The sequence below is a fragment of the Camellia sinensis genome, chromosome 15, assembly GCF_055761805.1.
Source record: "Camellia sinensis isolate YWXY chromosome 15, ASM5576180v1, whole genome shotgun sequence".
NCBI classification, from domain to species: domain Eukaryota; kingdom Viridiplantae; phylum Streptophyta; class Magnoliopsida; order Ericales; family Theaceae; genus Camellia; species Camellia sinensis.
The window spans coordinates 126,057,111-126,080,702 of record NC_138975.1 but is presented as its reverse complement, the minus strand read 5'-3'; the positions used below and the strand labels follow the sequence as shown (position 1 = coordinate 126,080,702).

Sequence of the window (23,592 nt, the reverse complement as noted above, 5' to 3'; positions counted from 1 at the left end):
TTTCCTTTTTTTTAATAATTTATTTATTTTTTACTTTTTAGACGTGCCTAATTTGAACACAATTAAAAAGTAAAATATTTTTTTTAAAAATATAATATATATAAAATGTATTAAATTTTATAATTTTTTTAGAAAATTAAAAAATATTTTTCCTCTAAATATGGGTAAATTATTTGAATTTAAAAAGTTAAAAAAAATTATTTAAAATATTTAAAAACTTACAATAACTAAAACAAAAAAAACTCAAAAACATTATTTTAGGCCCAGTTCACCGCTTCCAGACTCCCTCTCATTCTATCTATGCATGTTTTTGCCCCAAACCCTCTCGAGCTCTCTTTGTTCTAGTCTGTTTGAGGTATGTTCTTCGAGCGTCGCGTTGATCGATCGTGTGACTTCGCATGGCCTCACAATGTATGTCATTCACTTTCTCTCTCAATCGATCAATTTTTCTCTCTGTCTCTCGATCATTTTTTCCTAAAAGCTTCGAATCCATCATTTTATTTGAAGTTATGGTTTGGTGAGAGCCATGGGAATGTAGACTACGAAGCCAAATGCATTCTCAATCAATTGATCTCAAACCCTAACTGATATGATCTCTACACGCTCCTCTGTATCGAATGATTCGACCTCTCTACAATCTCCTCTCTGATCACTAACTTGAACAAGTTGAAGCAATTCATCGATGATTGCAAGCCCAATCCCTCAATCCTCTCTGATCTTTCTCTCTCCTTCTTCCACAACTACCTTAAAAGGTATGATATAATTCATTTTTATATATTTATATACTTTCCTGTTGAATTTGCTTTTCTTACGTATTTTTATATGATTTTTTGGTGGTTTAGTGGAGTGAATTGATTTTGAAAATGGCCAGCAGCGGAGTCTGGTGTTTTTAAGTCATCAGTGTAGTCTTACACAGATGTATAATCTGTTTTCATGTACCTTAGCATGTCAACGGGCTTGTGCATGCCTTGTTAATCGAGACTTCAATTTTTGGTTTCTTTCTTTCTTACTCTGTTTTGGAATTTTAAGGTGGTTTTTTTTATTTTGATATGGAGTTGTTGGATTTGGTATCAAATTTGCAAGAATGTTGGATATCTTGATTTGGATTTGGATACGAGTTAGTTTTATGATATGAGCTCTCTTTCTGTGTGTGTGTGTCTCTCTCTGTGCATGTGAACAATTTGAGTTTAAAACCATTTGATGTGTTGAGGTTATTATGATTATCCGACTTACAGTGCAAAATGCAATTTATGTTCTTGCATTTCCATAGTAGGCAATTCAAGTGAAATAAATACCTACCTTGGGTAAAAATCTATATATTCCACTCCAACAGTTAAGTTGACCTTGGCATGGTGCATATATATGGTAAGGAAGATTTAAAATTTGTTCATCTTTAAAATTAAATATAATAAAATTATGAAATTATGATTATTGAATTAATTTAATTTTTTTAATAAATAATCTATACATAATTACTTGTATAAGATTCAGAGTAGTTATAGTGACCCCGGTCTTTTCCCATTTGATTATTGTATCCGGACTTAGGTTCCGTAGATTCTGTCATTGTATAATTGTTGTTGTTGTCCCTTATTTTCTTATTTGGAGTTATAGGATGTGTTGGGCAGGTTTGTTTCAGGTTGGTTGGGTTTAGAAACCAAGTGTTGCTGTCCAGAATTTTGGTTCTTCGCTCGAGCGAGGAGTTGGTCGCTCGAGCGAGCTGTTGTTTTTGGTTCTTCGCTCGAGCCGGGGTTTGGTCGCTCGAGCGAGAGTTTGCGTCTAGTATAGACCTGAAGTATTGCATTCTTGGCTCGAGCGAGATTTTCTTAGCTCGAGCAAGAATTTCTTGTGTCTGGTCGCTCGAGCGACCAAGTCTTCGCTCGAGCGAGCCTTTCCAGTTTTAATAGGCAGCAGCGGGTTTTTGATCAGTTTTTCATCCTCTTCTAGTGTCCAAACCCTAGGTCCGACTTCTCTCTCTCTAAACTCATCTTCTCTCTAGGTGTTCATCTACTTCTAGTGTGAATCCATCTTAAGTTCTTTGTAAGAAAGATAGAGGGCGGCTTGGGCTTCATTCTAATCTGAACATTTGGTGATTTGGAGCACATTGGAATTTGGGTATTCATCTCTATCTTCTCTTTTGGGGCTATTTCTTCGAGGTAGGGATTTCCTACTCCATTCTATAAGTTTTGTTCTAAGTTTTGGTAATTTTGATATGTTGGAGATACTTTGGTGATTTTGGGAAAAGCCCTAGTTGTATTAATAAATTAATTTGTATAATTAGTTTAAGGGAATTTGGGAATTTGATTAAATTCTTGAAATTGAGGAATTCATTGTTTAAATGGTGTGGTGGGATAATTTAAACCACTCGCCTATTGAATTGTTGTTATTTTTATTTCCAGTCTAGAAATAACTGTTTTGGGCTATCGGTGGAGGATAGTCGTGATTGTTGTAGACATTGCATGTGGATTAGGAATAACTGAAACTAATCACATTGGTTAAGTCATTAATTTTGACTATTGCATTAATACAGAAAATACGTGTATTGATTGAGCATTGCATTTGCATACATTGTTTTGTGTGGGAGGAGATAAGGGATGTACTCCACGGTTTAGGGGAAGATAGGGGATGGACCTCTAAACCGGATTTTGTTTGGGAGGAGATAGGGGATGGACTCCATTAGCATCACATTTATGTGTGCTTATTTATATTGAAGTGTTTTTATTGATACAGCACTAAAATGTGTATCAAACTGGAAGTATGAAGTGTTTTGATTTGAGCCTGAGTCTCATCTGTTTGTTGACATTGGAAGAATGTGAATTTGATATATATATATAGTTCACTGTTGTAAGTTTGGCCAGGTTCTGAGCCATATTGATAATGTTGGAAAGTAAAACGTGTTTTAGACATTAGTGTCATGAGACTGTATAATGAGGTAATTGATTATCCTGGTTAACCATCTATTGAATGCTATTGCTTTATTCAATGCTTATATTTGGTTTAGTATATTTCTGCTGGGCTGTGGCTCACCCTTTATGGGAACATCATTTTCAGGTCCAGGTGATAAGCTACCTCCAAGGACTTAGCTTGGAAGGATTTGGACTTTGAAGACTATCTTTGGTTATTTGTTTTTATTTGATAAACTTTCAAGCCTAGGGCTTTATTTGTATTTGAGTTAGAACTCATACTTTTGTGTCCAAGTGTTGGCTTGGAAAGATGTAAGCCTGTAGGGCATTTAATTTGATGTTTCATGTAATGTTTTATTTGGTAATACTCTGATGGATGAATTAATAAAGTGTTTTCTTTAAATAGTGCATGCCAATGATATATATAATGGGTTATTTTCGAGGGCGTGACAACTTGGTATCAAAGCGTACCGGGTTTGAATACTTTGGGTACGTGGGAAGTGATTAGTATCACAATGGGTTCGTCTCGTTTGATAGAGACATAGTGTAATGTTATATGCTTATGTGATACCATGTTTATGTGATTATGTGGGTATGGAATGTAGTTTCTAGGATGTTGATTGGACCCTTGAGTTTCTAGTAGTCTTGTTGGAAAGGGACTTGATCACTGCTGCTTCCAACCAGAACTATAGTAACGCATTGGGACTATCATTATCCGGGAATGAAATTCGTAGGTGCTTATGTGGTTATGTGCTTACGTGGAATGATTTATTGTTGTCCAATGCATTAGGACGCGAGTGTTTAGTTTCGGCACATTTATTAATGTGCTAACGTCTTTGTTTCCTTTATTAGGATGTCAGGACGAGGACGAGGACGCGGTAGGCCGGGTAGGCAGGAGGTGCCTGTGCCAGAGGAGATTCCGGCAGTTCAGGAGGGAATTGGCTAGGCCAATGTGGCCGAGCCAGTAGGCCAGCAGGCTATGGGCGCTCTAGCCTGAGAGATAGCAGGGGCATTTAGGGAGTCAGTAGGCATTCTCAGAGCTGAGAATCAAGCTCGGGATGTTGTTGTAGATGCAGGACCTTCCTTTCTGAAGAGGGAGTTCTTCCGGTCTAATTCGGATGAATTTGTGGGTGATCCTAAAGAGCCGCTTAAGGCAGATGAATGGCTCGAACAGACAACGAAGACGTTTGAGATGCTTGGCATCGAAGACGAGGGATTGAAAGTGACCTTGGCATCTTTTCAGTTGAAGGGGGATGCTGGTCAGTGGTGGAAGTTTACTAAGGGTCGTATAGGAGGTACATGGGAGGCTTTTGTGAATGCTTTCCAGGAAAAGTTCTTATCTCCAGCAGTTAGGGAGAAGCTGAGAGACCAGTTCTGCCAGCTTAAGCAGTCGAGTTCTTCAGTGGCCGAGTTTGAGGCAGCATTTACTAGCTTGTCCAGGTTTGCACCTGAGTTGGTGGCGTCTGAGGAACGCCGTTGTATTGAGTTCGAGAAGAAGTTGAGGCGTGGCCTCAAGCTGAGAGTTGGGGGAACTATGATTCGGGATTATGGGCGTATGGTTGATGCTGCAGCCCACATGGAAATCATGATGCAGGAGGAGGAGGAAGGATAGAAGGGCTCCAAGAGGAGTCAGGATGGTCAGAGTGATGGTAGAAGACAGAAGGGTTTTAATCCCCAGCAGTCTCAGGGTAGCTTTTCTAGATCGAATTTTCCTGTACCGAGTGCTAGTTCGGGGAAAGGCAGTCAGGGAGACATTACCTGTTTCAAGTGTGGCCAGCTGGGTCACAAGTCTCCAGTTTGTCCTCAGAGGGGAGGAGTGCAGAGAGCAGCATCATCTTCGGCTCGATCTCAGAGCTAGAGTCAGGGTAGAGGCCAACCACTCTCGTGTTATCAGTGTGGTCAGCCAGGGCATATGAAGAGGTATTGCCCGCAGTTGGGTGGCACACCTGGTGCATCTGGTTTGAGGCAGATTCAGGGTCAGCAGCCAGCTCAGTCGGGTCAGGCCTCGAGGGCCAATCAGGGTGCTTCATCGTCCCAGTCGGTGCAGCAATCTTATGCTCCTAGGGGTGAGCAGGTTGATCAGAGGTCGTCTGGGCGCGTGTACGCTGTTACCGCGCAGGATCTTGTGCCGGCACCATCAGTTGTGAGAGGTACCTTCTTATTTTGCAACTCGGTTGCTAATGTTTTGATTGATACGGGTGTATCACATTCCTTTGTGTCTGTTGCATTTGCATCTGTTTTGGAGTTGGAGTTAGCACAGTTAGCATCTCCTATTTGTGTAGTGTCACCTCTTGGGGGTGAATTGATTTTGAAACAAGGTGTTAGGGGTTGTGATATAGAGGTTGATTACCATAGAATCCCATTTTCCTTTGTAGTTATGCCTATGAGGGGTTTCGATGTTATTTTGGGTATGGACTGGTTATCGTCATACCGGGCAGTTATTGATTGCTACCGCCAGAGGGTCACTTGTTGTACCGTGAGCGGAGAGTATTTTCATTTTCTGGGGGACCGGGTTGGTAATGTGTTGCCACCGGGGTATATGCCGCGAGGACGAAGTGAGCTTAGTGGTCTACTTGCTAACCTTTCGATTAGTGAGGATGATGAGACTCAGAATGTGTTGCCAAGGGTGGTTTGTGAGTACTCGGACGTCTTTCCCAAGGATCTTGTTAGTTTGCCACCGCATCGGGAGATTGAGTTCTCTATTGACCTAGTGCTCGGCACGGCGCCGATTTCTATGGCACCCTATCGTTTTGCCCCAGCCGAGTTAGTTGAGTTGAAGATTCAGCTCCAGGAGTTGCTAGATAAGGGCTTTATACGTCCTAGTGTTTCGCCGTGGGGAGCACCGGCCCTCTTTGTTAAAAAGAAAGGTGGTGCTTTGAGACTTTGTATAGATTACCGGAAATTGAATCGGGCTACGGTTAAGAATAAGTACCCTACGCCTCGTATAGATGATCTGTTTGATCAGTTGAAGGGTTCCCGTTGTTTTTCGAAGATAGACTTGAGATCGGGTTATCATCAGTTAAGAGTCAGGGAGGAGGATATTCCGAAGACGGCATTCCGTACACGGTATGGCCACTATGAGTTTCTGGTGATGCCATTTGGGCTCACCAATGCACCGGCAGTTTTTATGGATTTGATGAACCGAATATTCCGGGAATTTTTAGATCGTTTTGTAGTCGTCTTCGTGGACGACATTCTTATTTATTCACCTTCTGAGGAGAAGCACAAGGAACACTTGAAAGTGGTGCTTGAGTTACTTAGAGCCCATAAGCTTTATGCTAAGTTTGGGAAGTGTGAGTTCTGGCTAGAAGAGGTCAAGTTCTTAGGCCATGTAGTTTCTGGGGAAGGAGTGTCTGTTGATACATCCAAGACTGAGGCAGTGCAAGATTGGGCACAGCCTAAGAGTGTGTTTGAGATCCGCAGTTTTTTGGGGTTAGCTGGGTATTATCGTCGGTTTGTGAAAGATTTCTCCAGATTAGCTTCGCCTTTGACTAGGTTGACTCGGAAAGGAGTCAAATTTGTATGGAGTGAGACTTGTGAAAAGTCGTTTCAGGAGTTGAAAGTTAGACTGACCACCGCTCCAATCTTGATTATTCCAGAGAGAGGATTGGGTTATGCAGTCTATTGTGACACCTCACGAGAGGGTTTGGGTTGTGTGTTGATGCAGGAGGGGAAAGTGATTGCCTATGGCTCACGTCAGTTGAAAACTCACGAGCAGAATTACCCTACGCATGATGTAGAGTTAGCAGCTGTGATATCTGCCTTGAAGATTTGAAGGCATTATCTTTATGGTGAGAGATTCGAGGTATTCTCGGATCATAAGAGTCTGAAATATTTGTTTTCACAGAAAGACTTGAACTTGAGGCAGAGGAGGTGGATGGAGTTCATTGAGGATTATGACTTTGAGTTGCATTATCATCCGGGAAAGGCCAATGTAGTGGCCGATGCCCTTAGCAGGAAACCTGTTGGTGTCATGGCTAGTGTAGCTGTCCGAGAATGGGAGATATTGGGTGCACTTGGGGAGTTTGATTTACTTTTGGGCGAATCCGTTGAGGCTGCGGCCTTGTTTTCTGTTGTTGCACAGCCTACACTTGTGACTCGAGTGTTAGAGGCTCAGAGGGGTGACCTTGAGGTAGAATCTCTCTGTGAGAGGATTTCCGGTGGGAAGGGTGAGAAGGGTTTGACGGTGTATCCCGACCTAAGTTTGAGATACCGAGACCGTCTGTTTGTGCCAGAGTCTTGTCGAGAGGAGGTATTCCGAGAGTTTCATCATTCACGCCTTGCGGTGCATCCGGGAGACACTAAGATGTATCGGGATTTGGGTCGCCAGTTCTGGTGGCGGGGTATGAAGAGAGATGTGGCAGCTTTCGTATCTAAGTGCCTTACTTGTCAGCAAGTGAAGGCCGAACATCAGAGGCCAGCGGGTTTGTTGCAACCCTTGCCTATTGCCGAGTGGAAGTGGGAACACGTCACTATGGACTTCGTTGTGGGTCTTCCGAGGACTCAGCGGGGTAGTGATGCTATTTGGGTGGTTGTAGACCGGTTGACTAAGTCGGCGCACTTTATTCGTATGCGTGTTAGAGATTCAGTCGATCATCTGGCCGATTTATATATTCAGGACATAGTAAGGTTACACGGGGTTCCAGTGACGATCGTCTCAGATAGAGATCCTCGTTTTACTGCCTGGTTGTGGCAGAGTTTGCAGAATGCCTTAGGCACTAAGTTGACCTTTAGCACGGCTTATCATCCTCAGACTGACGGGCAGTCCGAGCGTACTATTCAGATCCTTGAGGATATGCTTCGGGGTTGTGTTCTAGACTTTAGCGGGTCGTGGGAGAGGCACTTGCCTTTGGTGGAGTTTGCCTACAACAACAGTTTCCAGTCTAGTATCGGTAAGGCACCATTTGAGGCCTTGTATGGCCGACCGTGTAGATCTCCTGTTTGTTGGGCCGAGGTGGGTGATGCACCTCTGTTGGGCCCGGAGTTGGTGAGGGAAACGACGGAGAAAGTTGAGCTGATCCGTAAGAGGCTTGTTACAGCACAGAGTCGTCAGAAATCTTATGCCGACTGTAGGAGGAGATCTTTGGTGTTTGACATGGAAGATCATGTCTTTCTGAAGATATCACCTAGACGGGGATTGATGAGGTTTGGGAAAAGCGGGAAGTTGTCCCCTCGGTTCATTGGTCCATTTGAGATCCTTGAGAGGATTGGCGAGGCTGCTTATCGTTTAGCTTTGCCGCCACAGCTGTCCGGAGTACATGACGTGTTTCATGTGAGTATGCTTCGGAAATATGAGCCGGATCCATCACATGTGTTGGATTGGACCGATTTAGTGGTTGATGAGGATGTCTCATATGAGGAGAGACCGATTCGAGTCTTGGATAGGCGGGATCAAGTTTTGCGAGGCAAAACCATCCCTTTGGTCAAAGTTTTGTGGAAACATCACGGAGTGGAGGAAGCCACTTGGGAACGTGAGTTGGAAGTCTGCGAAAAATACCCGGACGTGTTTATTGATTTGTAATCTTGTATTTAGATTTTGTAATATTGTTGAACTTAAGAGCTTTACATATGTCTTAAGTTGTAAAACATTGAGTATGTTTTGGTAAATGGGTGTATCTTGAAACTAGCTTTATTATAGAAGTTTAGTGTAACATTGCAGATGTTAATTACATTGTTGAATGTGTTGTATATATCATGCAATTGAATTTGATATGGGAATTGCTAACATTTAAAGGAATAATGCATAATAGTGATGCAGGTTGAGATATATGTTGTTTTATATATATTGTGAGATGCCTCTTGATAAAGAGATGAAATGACCAGTTTTGGGTCAAGTTGTTTACTAATGAATTGTCATAATATAAAAAAAAAAAAAAAAAAAAGGGGAACCTGTTTTCAAAAAAAAAAAAAAAAAAACTTATGCTTAATTTCGAGGACGAAATTCTTTGAAGAGAGGGAGGTTATAGCGACCCCGGTCTTTTCCCATTTGATTATTGTATCCGGACTTAGGTTCCGTAGATTCTGTCATTGTATAATTGTTGTTGTTGTCCCTTATTTTCTTATTTGGAGATATAGGATGTGTTGGGCAGGTTTGTTTCAGGTTGGTTGGGTTTAGAAACCGAGTGTTGCTGTCCAGAATTTTGGTTCTTCGCTCGAGCGAGGAGTTGGTCGCTCGAGCGAGCTGTTGTTTTTGGTTCTTCGCTCGAGCCGGGGTTTGGTCGCTCGAGCGAGAGTTTGCGTCTAGTATAGACCTGAAGTATTGCATTCTTGGCTCGAGCGAGATTTTCTTAGCTCGAGCAAGAATTTCTTGTGTCTGGTCGCTCGAGCGACCAAGTCTTCGCTCGAGCGAGCCTTTCCAGTTTTAATAGGCAGCAGCGGGTTTTTGATCAGTTTTTCATCCTCTTCTAGTGTCCAAACCCTAGGTCCGACTTCTCTCTCTCTAAACTCATCTTCTCTCTAGGTGTTCATCTACTTCTAGTGTGAATCCATCTTAAGTTCTTTGTAAGAAAGATAGAGGGCGGCTTGGGCTTCATTCTAATCTGAACATTTGGTGATTTGGAGCACATTGGAATTTGGGTATTCATCTCTATCTTCTCTTTTGGGGCTATTTCTTCGAGGTAGGGATTTCCTACTCCATTCTATAAGTTTTGTTCTAAGTTTTGGTAATTTTGATATGTTGGAGATACTTTGGTGATTTTGGGAAAAGCCCTAGTTGTATTAATAAATTAATTTGTATAATTAGTTTAAGGGAATTTGGGAATTTGATTAAATTCTTGAAATTGAGGAATTCATTGTTTAAATGGTGTGGTGGGATAATTTAAACCACTCGCCTATTGAATTGTTGTTATTTTTATTTCTAGTCTAGAAATAACTGTTTTGGGCTATCGGTGGAGGATAGTCGTGATTGTTGTAGACATTGCATGTGGATTAGGAATAACTGAAACTAATCACATTGGTTAAGTCATTAATTTTGACTATTGCATTAATACAGAAAATACGTGTATTGATTGAGCATTGCATTTGCATACATTGTTTTGTGTGGGAGGAGATAGGGGATGTACTCCACGGTTTAGGGGAAGATAGGGGATGGACCTCTAAACCGGATTTTGTTTGGGAGGAGATAGGGGATGGACTCCATTAGCATCACATTTATGTGTGCTTATTTATATTGAAGTGTTTTTATTGATACAGCACTAAAATGTGTATCAAACTGGAAGTATGAAGTGTTTTGATTTGAGCCTGAGTCTCATCTGTTTGTTGACATTGGAAGAATGTGAATTTGATATATATATAGTTCACTGTTGTAAGTTTGGCCAGGTTCTGAGCCATATTGATAATGTTGGAAAATAAAACGTGTTTTAGACATTAGTGTCATGAGACTGTATAATGAGGTAATTGATTATCCTGGTTAACCATCTATTGAATGCTATTGCTTTATTCAATGCTTATATTTGGTTTAGTATATTTCTGCTGGGCTGTGGCTCACCCTTTATGGGAACATCATTTTCAGGTCCAGGTGATAAGCTACCTCCAAGGACTTAGCTTGGAAGGATTTGGACTTTGAAGACTATCTTTGGTTATTTGTTTTTATTTGATAAACTTTCAAGCCTAGGGCTTTATTTGTATTTGAGTTAGAACTCATACTTTTGTGTCCAAGTGTTGGCTTGGAAAGATGTAAGCCTGTAGGGCATTTAATTTGATGTTTCATGTAATGTTTTATTTGGTAATACTCTGATGGATGAATTAATAAAGTGTTTTCTTTAAATAGTGCATGTCAATGATATATATATAATGGGTTATTTTCGAGGGCGTGACAGTAGTGCTTGTGATAAGCTGATGCTTTGCAGCAGTTTTTTAGTCTACACACTTTTGCTGCACAAAGCATGTTGATAGAGTATGAACATGGTTTAAAATAACAATTTTTCTAATGTGTCTATAAATATATTCATACTTTGTGATATATCCATCAATATTGTCATATTCTCAATGTCATTATATATAGTTTTATTAATGTTTTATAAATTGTGATAAGGTTTTTTTGGTTGTCTTTTTGTTTTCGATTTTTTTTCCTCACAAGGAAAGAGTACTCAGGCACACAAACATGTAAATAGGGAAAATAATTTGTCAATAGAAAATTTATACAAAATACACATTCAGAAATGATGCGTTAAATTGTTAATAACATTTTTAAAATTATGAAAATAATGGTGGTGTTTTGATTAGAAAGAAGGGGACACAAGAAGTCATAATTCTATACAAATTTTTCGTAAAATAATCATGCCAATAATTTGTGAGAGAGGGAGGGAGGGCTAGTTGTTGTGAAAGTAGTTAATATCATGGGTGAGCATATGTCATGCATTTTGGCCATTAAAAAGCTTGGTATTAATGTAAGCTTGGTTAGAGATCTTTAAAAAAAAAAAGAAAAGAAAAGAAAAAGGGCTAAATGGTTTGCACGTCACAAGTAGTGGCCTTCCACACAGAATAATGTTTGTTTTTAAGGGTCCTTAGCGGCTGTAGGTAGGATGATATTTAAGATTTATCTTTTTAAATAAAGTAACTACTGTGAAAATAATATAACAAAATTAAGGATCAAGGTAAGTTGTAGTTTCCTAATTAGTTAGTTGAGCGACCTAAGCAATGCAGCTATCCTCCAAGGAGCCTACTTCTTTACCTCTCCATTTCCCAAATGACCCTCTGGATGTTGTCATTTGTGGTAGATTATACTCATATGGGTGTGAATGATCTAAACATCACTTTGGATAAAGTTATGCCAATGAACCTTATGTAGTATGCCATTTTGTTCAGATATTCTCACCCATTTGGGTTCCCCAAGTAAGTTCAAACTAAGTCTGGCCAGCCTCATCAAATTATTTTTGGGTAGCTTTTGCCACTATATAAAATTAATTATCACAATTTCATGTGGTTACCACCCAATTTTGGGCAGCTTTTGTCAATTTTGAATTTGTCAGAGCGATGGGTTGTTTCTTTGGCTGCTTTCGAATCAGAGACGATCATCGCCTCCCCCAGACTCATCTTGCCTTAGAACCACTCCCTTCAAAGCTCAGAGTACTCCTCTCTCTCTCTCTCTCTCTCTCTCTCTCTCTCTCTCTCTCTTTGTGTGCATGTGTGTTAAATTCTCCGTTTTCTTGTTTTGAATTGTGAGTTTTGTTGTTCGTTTTTCTGTTTCTAGATCAGGAACCTGTGGTATCTCGGAATCCTCTATCTTCTCTACCACTCGCTGATGGTAATTTGTTTTTATTGTATGTTGATTCAATGTATCTAATTTGATTCTCTCAGATCTTGTTTCATTCCAAAGAATTGTAGTATATATTGAGTTTTTTCAGCTTTAAATAGATAATTTCACCATTTGGGGAGAAATTTTTGATTTTTATGTGTTTATATGTTATATTATATGTATACGAAATAGTCATTTATTTCCTGAATTCTAACTAGCATTTATTTTTATTTTAATTTTGTTTATTGTTAAATTGAAGATAAAGATGGATTCCCATGTAAGGATGAGGAAGGATGAGGTGTGTGTTGTTATCTGCTATCGGTTTGTTTTTAAAGTAGTTTGAGGAGGTATGATCAGGTAACTAGGGGACACATCTATTCTATATTAAAAGCACACAACTCAGAAAGAAAAATTTTGTCATGCCTTTTTGATATTCCAAAAATACCGCAAAAATTGTTAACTACAAATTCCATATCAACTTACTGCTCTAAACCATTTTCAAATTTAGCCCATTTTCACCATCATTTATTAAACCAGCCAAAACCACCAAAAACACCAAAAAATTAGACCTACACTTGCAAATGCTGTGTTTGCACCAACCGGCCATATCCATGCCTCTGTTCACAGGCTCTTGGTATGCTATTACTTGCTGGGTTTTAGCTCACCTTATTCCTCATATATGTATATAGGTGATGAGGTTTGAACAGTGGGCTTGTGTATACATATTGTGTGAATACTAGTGCCTGCTCTTAGACTTGGCTTGGAACTTTTTGTTTTGTTTTGGAGCATTGTATATATTGAGACATGTAGTCTCTTTTGATTTGTACTTCTTAATTTATGGATGTTATCATTTGTATTTGTGCCATAAGTTGGTAAATTTAATGTATGATAGTTCATTTCACATGAGTTAAGCAATTGCTTTGATGGGTTTATTGTATTAGGAATTTGGGATTGTACACGTTTTATATCAGTATACTTCTGCTAAATGAATTTCATATATTTCCAAAGGCACCTTTCACTTGATTAGGTATGCCTTGGTCCTAGGTAGCTCATAGAGTCGTAGCTATCAACTGATCACGCCTTGATTTGTCTAGGGTAGGGTTTGGGTTGTGACACATTTACAGACATATGCAGCTCCACATCAACATTTGTGGACAAGTTGAAGCTTTGACTTAGCTTCTTCAAGGTACACACCAAGCTTGTAATCCTCGAGGATCTCTGTAGTAAAGGATCACTTGATAGATTGTGAAGTGACGAGGGAATCCTTCACCTTAGAGGCAAAGGTAGGTAAAGTGTGAGGATGACAGTTGTTACAGCAATGAGCATGCTCTACTCTGACAGAATCAATATCAAATCTATCCATCAATTTTTATCCATTTAATTTTAAAACTAGTAGTTACTATGTGGGACTGGTTTTGATTTGAAATATCTTGTAATCGTATGACCTTTTATTTAAAAAAAGATAGTACTCAATGTCCAAGGCTCTTGCTTACAGTAGGGTTTGGGAGAGGTAGTAATAATAGGCAACCTTTCTGCCACCTTTTTGTAAAGAGACACAAACCTTTGCGACAACGCTGGGAACCAATAGCATTTGTCATCACTCTTGGGCATGACCTAAAAATCTTCTTTTTATTTTTTCATCCTTAGTATATTTCAATTGATGATTATTTGTTTTGCTTGTTCTCTCTCTTTCTCTCTCTCTCTCTATATATATATATTATTTATAAATTTGGAGAATACTAGGCTCTCTTGGAATGTGTGATTGCACCTGTTGTTGCTGTTGCTGCTGTAACATCTGCTCTTCAAATCCCTACAATTGGTATTGGGGCAGGGTGTTGCGGATCTTGGGCACACCAGGGGACACTCACAAGCAAAAACACAAGACTTTTAACGTGGTTCGGCAAACCGGCCTACGTCCACGGGAGCGATGTTGTTATATATCAACAAATGGAGGAGATTACACACTCTCAACTCACTGTCTCTCTATATAACACACTCTCTCACACACTCTGATACACAAACAGAATATAGCTCTCACTAGCTCTCTCTGTTTTGTGCCTCTCTCTCAGCAGTGTGTTTCTCTCTTGCTTGCTATGTTTGCCGTGTATTCAACTCACCATCACCATTCCATTTTATACACCAAAACAGAAGGTGGAGGAGGCCTCATGGGTGTGTTGGCTGCCAGCCCAATATTCTCCTTTGAGCTGCTGTCCAGTTGAAAGCTTTGTCCCACCATGTGAAGACTTCACATGGCCAACTCCATGCTTTCTCCTTTGTTGCTGGCGCATGGCAAGCCTCATGGCTGCCAACTCAAGCCTCATGGCTTGCCAACTCATGCCAACCTCTTTTGCCTTCCTTTTACCATGTGGGTTGGCCACCCTTCCATGTGGCTGCCAACTCAATTTGGGTTGATCTCCTACACAGGGCCTTTCTGGTTCTCCCTCCGACATCCAGGTATATCTCTCCTTTGCTCTCCTTTGTTGTTCTCTCCTCATTTTCTGGGAGGATGCTTGTAATTTCTTTTGCTTTTTTTTTTTTTTTCCTTCTCTTTTCCATAAGAAAATTGTATTTTATTTATTTATTTAACTTTATTGTTAAAGACTGAATCTTAGTGGAAGATCAAGAAATGTTATGTAGGGTTGTTTCTCAAGGTTGTTAGTTGAGATAGATATGCTTCAGTCTCTACCAAAAAGTGAAAGGGAGTGGGTTTTGTCTGTGGGAGAAGGAAGCTATATCAGGCTAAGGCCAGAGGAGCATGGGGGTTGATATCCACATGTGATTGTGTGCTATGTGGTTGTAGAAAAGGAGCTTTTGGTGGTACATTTCTTGTTGATGTTTGATGGTGCCTTCAGGATTCTTACCATTAAGGAAAAACCTTGGGGCTATTTTTTTTATTTTATATTTTTGAGTACGAGGGGTGCCTAAGGAAGAGTTTGTTGACAGACCCAGAATTGAACCAAGGTTGGTCATCAATTTTGAGTATGAACTAAAAAAAAAAGAATTTTAATCTGAACTGAACCAAATTGAACTAAACTTTTGGTTGTCTATCTTATAATGAATATTTTAGAAATACTCATTTGCACGAAGCCACCAACTAGTGCAAATTTGGTCTGTTAAATGGTTATTGATCTGCCAAAATCAAGACTTAGCTCAAAAGATCTCGAGTTATACTAGTGATGCTTGGTAGGTGGCTCAGTGAAGTAGTCCCTAGAACTTTCACAAAGAGCAGCACAGATATTTCTTTATACTTACATGAAAGAAGTTCAAAATTTTAGCCGATGAATTCAACACCCTTCATTCAAAATAGTCTATAGAATTAATACAGAAGTTGTTGACAAGCTTTCATACAGTTTTCTCTTTTTGGATGTGTCTGGACATACACATGACAAAGTATTTAGAATTATTATTTTATGCTCTGACCAAATAGTTTCATCTTGCCCCATTTTAACATCCTGTTGCAGACAGATGTACACACGTGTTTATTCAGGTGTACATTAATAAATTTCCAATTTTTTTCTGCCATTTTGCAGATCCAAAATGAATGATATTATTTGTAGTTGAGAGCTAAAGATGCTCTGCCAAATGCTCTTCTTGTGGCTGCTAAAAGATTTAGTTCAGGCCCTTCACAGGTGCTTTCTCTTCTTTATCCTGATTAGATCTGTGGGTGCTCTAATGCTTGAAACAGATGCAATTTTGGTGTTTCGTGCTCATTTAGGTATCATAGATTCATAGGTGTAGAGGAATAGGGAAGTGAGTGATAGATATATCTGTAAGTTTCTAAATAAACTTGTATATTCAACTTGGACCGTAACTGAAGTTGAAAAGGATCTTAGGAATAAGGGTCATGCGCATCATATGGGAACCCACTTTGGTTTCTTCCTGGCATATCTGTGTATGTGCATTTCTCTCATAATGTTTTCTTTTTAGCAGGTTAATTTTATTTTTGATGAGTTGGTAGTTGGTGTTTCTAGGTGGAACTGCTTCTTTTTTTCTGTGTGGAGATGGGCTTTTCTTCAGTTATACCTGTTGGTCACGATGATGGAGGCCTGCTTACCTTAAAAGCTGCACAGAGCTCATGCTTCACCAAATTCTGTCAATGTGAGTACCACCTACTTGGTTTTATGTGCCAATTACACATCTTTGAATTACTGAATAATGAAATCATTATCTTGCCTCAAATCATTTCCTATAATTTTTTAAGATTTATGCATCACAAGAATATTAATCTTATTTTGTGATTAGGCGGGACATGATTCGAACTTGCAGGCCGCTCATGGGAAAAGGACCCCCTTTTATTTTTATTTTTATTTTTAGTCCTTTACTTAAAAAGAAATTTCTTGAAAATTAGTTAAAAGTTGCGCAGAGTCCTGTTGAACTCATGTTAAAATTATGAATTTAATAAACACCATTTTTAGACACTAAAAACAAATAAACATAATACAATGAACTAATCAAATATAGGTCTTTAATTTAACATAGAGGCTCATTCTTGGACACTGTATTTTTTTTTTTTTTTTGTGTGTGACTGGGTAGTGAAACTCTTTGAAGAAAAGTGTGAGGTGTTCCCTGTTTGTAAATTATTTTCTTAAATAATTAAGTCCAAATTTTACTATAACTAAGTTGTTGGTTATAATAAAATTTCTGTTGAACTTGCAATTTCTGTGAGTAAAGTGACATTTTGTTTTTATATGCTTCAAGTCATGCTAGAAGTATTTAATGTTAAGACATTTGAAGGGATGTGATCAGTCGGATTTTGTCTTTTGTAAGACAATAACAGTCTCTACAAAAATAGTAAGTTTATTCATATGCTTCTAGCTGTTTCTGAATTAATTTGTGTTTTTATTTTTCAGGTCAGAAATTTCTTGGAGAGGTGCAAAATATGGTCAAAGAATTCATGAACTTAGTTTTTCAAGTTTTTTTTTTTATTTTTTAATATATGTAAGCACAGTTTAAAACTTTTTATTTAATTCATTTGTATCTACTTTTAAACATATTTAACTTTCATTTATGAAATATATGGCGTTATTCCATTCAATATATGATTGTGATTCAAAATATAATATACAGTGTGTATTGCATTATTCAAATGCGCATGCTAAAATAATATTGATTATTCTTCAAATCAATATTAATCACAGGTTTTATTAGATATTAATCACACTTAAAAGATGTGATCTAAATATTATTAATCACACTTAAAAAGTGTGATCTAAATGTTATTAATCACTCTTAAAATGTGTGATTAAAAATGACTCATTTTAATCACACTTCCAAAGATCACATTTTAATAAAACTTAAAAGGTGTGATTAAATAACATGTATCACACAAAAAAAGTATGATTTTTATTTGTTTTTGTAGTAGTGCAATATCAAAGGAAACAGAAAAGGTTATCCCTTCTGGCAAAGGAAAGAAAAATGCATATCCCGTGATATTGTTTATCAACAATTTTTAAAAATTTTTTTTTTTTGAATATTTATTAAATTTTTGTTTTTATTTAGTTTTTTTAAGAATTGCAGTGTCATGTCACTACAAAAAATTCAAGTTTTTGTGACGGCAAAATGCCGTCGCTAATACTCCTAATGCCGTCTTAAAAAACTTTTAGCGACGACAAATGACTTTTAGAGGTGACAAAAGAGGGGTCACAACAGAGGGCGTTGAAATTTTTTTTAGCGACATTGGCTTTTTCTTGCGATGGCAATTGCTGCTTTTTGCAACAACATTTTACTGTCGCCTATATATGAAAAAAAGTGAGACCTTTTGCGACGACACTGTTTTGCCGTCGCTAAAAGTCTTATTTGTGACCGCAAGTAATGCTGTCGTGAATTGTGTTTTTTTTTGCGACAGTGTGGTGCCGTCGCACAAAAAAAAAAAAAAAAGCAATAAAATTAAAAATATATATTAAAATTACCTTGTTTTTTTTGTGACGGTGTGGTGCTGTCGCAAAATAATAATAATAATAATTATTATTATTATTAAAAATGTTAAAATTATCTTTTTCTTTTTTGCGACGGTGTGGTGCCATCGCAAAAAAAAAAAAAAAAAAAAAAAAACTACAATATAATTATTAAAAATATTAAACTACCTGTATTAAATAAAAAACAATTGAAAAAAAAAAACCAATAATTGCATAATAATATAAAAATTCCTATATAGAAATAACAATTTCTCCATAATAAAAATATTTTTGCATCCATAATTACACATCAACAAAATTACCCCGCTACATAATATTCCATAATACATATATAATGTTTAAATACATAAAATTGTTCATAATTCAAAATAACATAAACTAAAATTAAAAGTTTTCCTCATCATTCTCCGTGGGTAACAAAAACAAAAGTTAGTCGCATTTTTCACAGGCATGCATTCCACAGGAAGCAAACTCCTACTAGGGAAATATTTGAAAACAAAAAATAAAAATAATTAGTGATAATATAATTATGTGTTAATATGTTAATTACAAAAATATATAAAAATTTAACTACTATACAATTATAAAGATAATTAAGTAAATAATTTTACCTAGACCGAAATCCGAATCTAACTCCCAAACCAAGAACGCGATTCAAGTCTCGTCTTCTCCTACAAGTCTATCATGCTTAGGCGGTCGTGTGTGCCAAGTTTCGTGCTAATCCGACGCCGTTTGGTAATTTCGGAGTGTCAACACCTCGAATTCTAAGTTTCTTAAGGAACTAATTTTCCTAGTATGAAATTCGGCTCTAACTCCCAAACTAGGAACTCGATTGAGTCCTGTCTTCTCCCACAAGGCTCTCGTGTCTAGGCAGTTGTGCGTGTCAAGTTTTGTGCTACTCCGGCACCATTTGGTGATTTTAGGACGTCAACACCTCGAATTCTAAGTTTCTTAAGAAACTAATTTGTCTACAGTGAAATCTGACTCTAACTCCCAAATTAGGAATCCGATTCGAGTCCCGTCTTCTCCCACAAGTCTCTCGTGCCTAGGCGGTCATGTGTGTCAAGTTTCATGCTACTCCAACGCCGTTTGGTGATTTTGGAGCGTTAACACCTCGAATTCTAAGTTTCTTAAGAAACTAATTTGTTTAAAGTGAAATTCGGCTCTAACTCCCAAACCGGGAATCCAATTCGAGCCCCATTTTCTCTCACAAGTCTCTCTTGCCTAGGCAGTCGTGTGTGCCAAGTTTCGTGCTACTCCGACACTGTTTGGTGATTTTGGGGCGTTAACACCTTGAATTCTAAGTTTCTTAAGAAACTAATTTGCCTAAACTGAAATCCGGCTCTAACTGCCAAACCGAGAATCCGATTCGAGTCCCGTCTTCTCCCACAAGTCTCTCATGCCTAGGCGGTCGTGTGTGCCAAGTTTTGTGCTACTCCGACGTTGTTTTGTGATTTTGGGACGTCAACACCTCAAATTCTAAGTTTCTTAAGAAACTACTTTGTCTAGAGTGAAATCTAGCTTTAACTCCCAAACTGGGAACCCTATTCGAGTCTCGTCATCTCTCACAAGTCTCTCGTGCCTAGACAGTCGTGTGTGCCAAGTTTTATGCTACTCCGATGCCGTTTGGTGATTTGGGGCGTCAACACCTCGATTCTAATTTTCTTAAGAAATTAGTTTGTCTAAAGTGAAATTCGGCTATAACTCTCAAACCGGGAACCCGATTCGAGTCCCGTCTTCTCCCATAAGTCTCTCATGCCTAGGCGGTCGTGTGTGCCAAGTTTCGTGCTACTCTAACACTTTTTGGTGATTTTGGGGCATCAACACCTCGAATTATAAGTTTCAACTAGTTTGTCTTGAGTGAAATCCGGCTCTAACTCTCAAATCGGGAATCCGATTCGAGTCCCATCTTCTCTTACAAGTCTCTCGTGCCTAAGCGGTCGTGTTTGCCAAGTTTCTTGCTACTCCGACGCCATTTGGTGATTTTGGGGTGTCAACACCTCGAATTATAAGTTTTAACTAGTTTGTCTAGAGTGAAATCCGGCTCTAACTCCCAAACCAGTAATCCGATTCGAGTCTCGTCTTCTCCCACAAGTCTCTCATGCCTAGGCTGTCGTGTGTGCCAAGTTTCATGCTACTCCGACGCCGTTTGATGATTTTGGGGCGTCAACACCTCGAATTATAAGTTTCAACTAGTTTATCTAGAGTGAAATCCGACTCTAACTCCCAAACCGGGAATCCGATTCGAGTCCCTTCTCCCACAAGTCTCTCGTGCCTAGACGGTCGTGTGTGCCAAGTTTCATGCTACTCTGACGCCATTTGGTGATTTTGGGGCGTCAACACCTCGAATTCTAAGTTTCTTAAGAAACTAGTTTGTCTAGAGTGAAATTTGGCTCTAACTCTTAAACTGGGAACCCGATTCGAGTTCTACCATCTCCTACAAGTCTCTCGTGCCTAGACAGTCATGTGTGCCAAGTTTCGTGCTACTCCGATGTCGTTTGGTGATTTTGGGGCGCCAACACCTCTAATTCTAATTTTCTTAAGAAACTAGTTTGTCTAGAGTGAAATCCGGCTGTAACTCCCAAACCGGGAATCCTATTCGAGTCCTGTCTTCTCCCACAAGTCTCTCGTGTCTAGGTGGTCGTGTGTGCCAAGTTTCGTGCTACTCCGACGTCGTTTGGTGATTTGGGCGTCAACACTTCGAATTCTAAGTTTCTTAGGAAACTAGTTTGTATATAGTGAAATCTGGCTCTAACTCCCAAACTGGGAACCCGATTCGAGTCTCATCTTCTCCCACAAGTCTCTCGTGCCTAGGCGGTCGTGTGTGCCAAGTTTCATGCTAACAATGGAAAATCCTTTGTCTTTCTTTTTAATTATGGAATTAGCCTCTATAATTTTGGGATGTGTACAGTTAATATATGGTTATTCTTAGCTTAGAAGGCAAATATACATTTTATACCTGATCTTCTGGTGGTGGTATGTATGGAGTCTCATATCCACCACCTTGTTCAAAGAGTTTTGCTATTGAGGCCTTCTCCCCATCTCCTGAATCTCTCAGCTTTGGATGCCTAACTTGAGAAATGAGAAATCCAGATCACTGGGAACTTTCCCAGCTCCAACATCAAGTCTTCTTCTTGTCTAAGAAAGACACATGTTTTGATATTCAAATTGGTTGTCATAGAAATACACATGCATGCCAAAACTCCATGTGTTTATGCATGGAAAATACCATAAATACGGCCCCTTGAAGGACTGTTCATTTGCCAAGACTCCTATTGGCTGAATGGCAAAGTTATGAACTCTCAAACATCCAAATTCACCAGTTAACAGGACTAAGAATTGAAATCATTGTTCTTCATGCAACAAATTTGGGACACTTTCTGTTCGCATCCACGTGGTATTACAAATACAACCTCCCATTAACTTTATGTAATCTAAACAAAAATAGATATACCTTTCTGACAATGAGTGAGACTAGACAAATAATCATGGGATGTGAACATCAAGTATCCTACCTCTACAGTTTATAATTGTCATTTTCTCCTCAAAGGTTGTCTCACTAATGACAATGAAGATAGATCCATTTGCATTCAAGTCCAAGTGAATAACAGTCACCACCTTCTTTGTGTCTTGGAAGCCTCCTTATATCCTTTGTTCGTCATTTCCTTGTCCACTCCGACCTGTCATGTTGGCCGAAAGTCTATGCTCTAACTTGGCTTGTCCATGGTAAGGCTGCTCTGTTCTGACGTGAAGGGATTATCGCATTTAATGCTGCAAGAGGGCTCATTAATGGCTGATATGTGGTGCAATAACTCTGCAAAATCTTTGTCTGCTTACATGGCTAGTTCTCCTCTTGACAAGTGTTTCAATGCCATTAGTTCTTAGTGCAACGTTGGGTTTCAGTGGTGTTGGGCTTTAGTGTTTAAACCCTAAATTGGGCTCTAAGTGGTGGACCAAAATCCGCTATGGGCCTACCTATGTCAATAGTCCCCCATTCCCAAGTGCAGTTTTAGTCCAACGAAGGGAATAAGGAAGAAGACGGGGATTGTGGGTGGCCGGATGAAAGAAGGACCGACGGCGAAAGGCGACCGGAAAAGAAGACCGACCAAAAGGAGGGCCGACCACAAAGGGGGACCGAGGAAGAAGACCGGCCGAGGGGAGGGCCGATTGCAAAAGGGGACCGAGCGAGAAGACTAACTGAGAGGGGAACCGATCGCAAAGGGTAACCGAGCGAGAAGGCCGACTGAGAGGAGGGCCGACCGCAAAGGGTAACCGAGCGAGAAGACCGACTGAGAAGAGGGCCGATCGCAAAGGGTAGCCGAGCTAGAAGAGGGCCGACCGTAAAGGGGAGTCGAGAGAGAAAGTGGCGGCGCACGGGGCTCGAAGAGCAGTGGGGCACATGGTGATGTGAAGTGGAATAGATAGGGAAGGGGAAGAGGGTAGTGAATCGTGGTCGTACACGTGGCATGATCCCGTAATAAGGGAGGTGATGCGTTGGCAAGAAACGAAGAGGCAGGATTAATATAGGGCGTGGAAAAGGCGGGGGCGGAAGCTTTCGAAATTTTTCAAACTGGCGAAATTTAATCTCGATCCTTGGAATATAGGAAAACCGTGAACATTTGGAGTTATTTGCTTTACTTATCTTTTCGCAAAAAACCAACACATCCCAGAGGTGAACTCATTTGTTTTGTGTGACACGCCTTTGCAACACTTTGTGAACTTCCTTATGCCAACGTCCGAAGCGATACACAGATACGTAGGAGGGATGGCTCGAGATGAAGTGCCAGCCATGAGGCTAGAGTAATTGCGAGAAGACGACGCAGTGGAGTTGGCTAAATGATACAGAGCAGAGAAAAGGAAGGAGAGGAGGGCTGGGCAAACGACGCGGGCTCGCCCGACGACGATGATCGTAGCCGCTAGGCCAATTAGCCAAGTGGAATCGGACCACTAGCACACCAAGGTCGACAAGTCTACGTTCACGGCGGAAGAGTTGGAGGAGGTACGAAGGAAGTACCAAATTTCGACGAAGATAAAGTTGAGGTTGCCCATGTCTAAGGAGAGGCGTTGGATGCACGACTGATAGAATTTACGCTATACGAGGAAGCATTGCGAGGGGGGCTGACGCTGTCGATCCCCCAAATAGTGGTGGAGGTACTGAACTGATTGAAGGTGACGCTAGGGCAGCTAATGCCCAACGCATGGAAAATATTAATCGCCTGCACAATCGCATGGCCACAGGCGACTGGGTGGGCAGCGATGACAGTGGAGGAATTCTTTTCTTGCTACAAGGCCTCCGGTCAATAAGAGACGTGGGTGACCCTACAGGCGGTGGCGGGCAGAGGGCTAGTGGTAGGTTTGCCATCATCGGTGAAGGGGTGGAGACCGAGGTGGTTCTATGTCTCAGCAAATTGTAAGAGGGAGGTGCGAACAACATGGAAGGTCCCTACGAAGTCGGTGGAACCAAGGCTAGAGGCAGAGGCTGAGAACAAGGTGAAGCGAATTAAGGAGTGGAAGGAGAATGAGGTGCAAAGTGGGATGACCT

General features: G+C 39.8%; 3 long non-coding RNA genes across 4 annotated transcripts; all 3 read left to right on the top strand.

Moving 5' to 3' along the window:
* Positions 1 to 306: 306 nt before the first annotated feature.
* LOC145813656 (uncharacterized) lies at positions 307 to 1,451 on the top strand. Its single transcript, XR_014356856.1, has 2 exons — positions 307 to 411; positions 508 to 1,451. It is a non-coding gene; the product is annotated as an uncharacterized LOC145813656 (long non-coding RNA).
* Positions 1,452 to 10,723: 9,272 nt separating this feature from the next.
* Positions 10,724 to 13,972, top strand: LOC114322340 (uncharacterized). Its single transcript, XR_014356399.1, has 4 exons — positions 10,724 to 11,966; positions 12,091 to 12,144; positions 12,395 to 13,418; positions 13,879 to 13,972. It is a non-coding gene; the product is annotated as an uncharacterized LOC114322340 (long non-coding RNA).
* Positions 13,973 to 14,555: 583 nt separating this feature from the next.
* On the top strand, positions 14,556 to 17,170 carry LOC145813388 (uncharacterized). 2 transcript variants are annotated; one of them, XR_014356398.1, is made up of 4 exons: positions 14,556 to 14,589; positions 15,666 to 15,764; positions 16,107 to 16,233; positions 16,986 to 17,170. It is a non-coding gene; the product is annotated as an uncharacterized LOC145813388 (long non-coding RNA). The 2 variants fall into 2 exon arrangements; XR_014356397.1 differs by lacking the exon at positions 14,556 to 14,589 and having other exon boundaries at positions 14,650 to 15,764.
* The last annotated feature ends 6,422 nt before the right edge of the window (positions 17,171 to 23,592 follow it).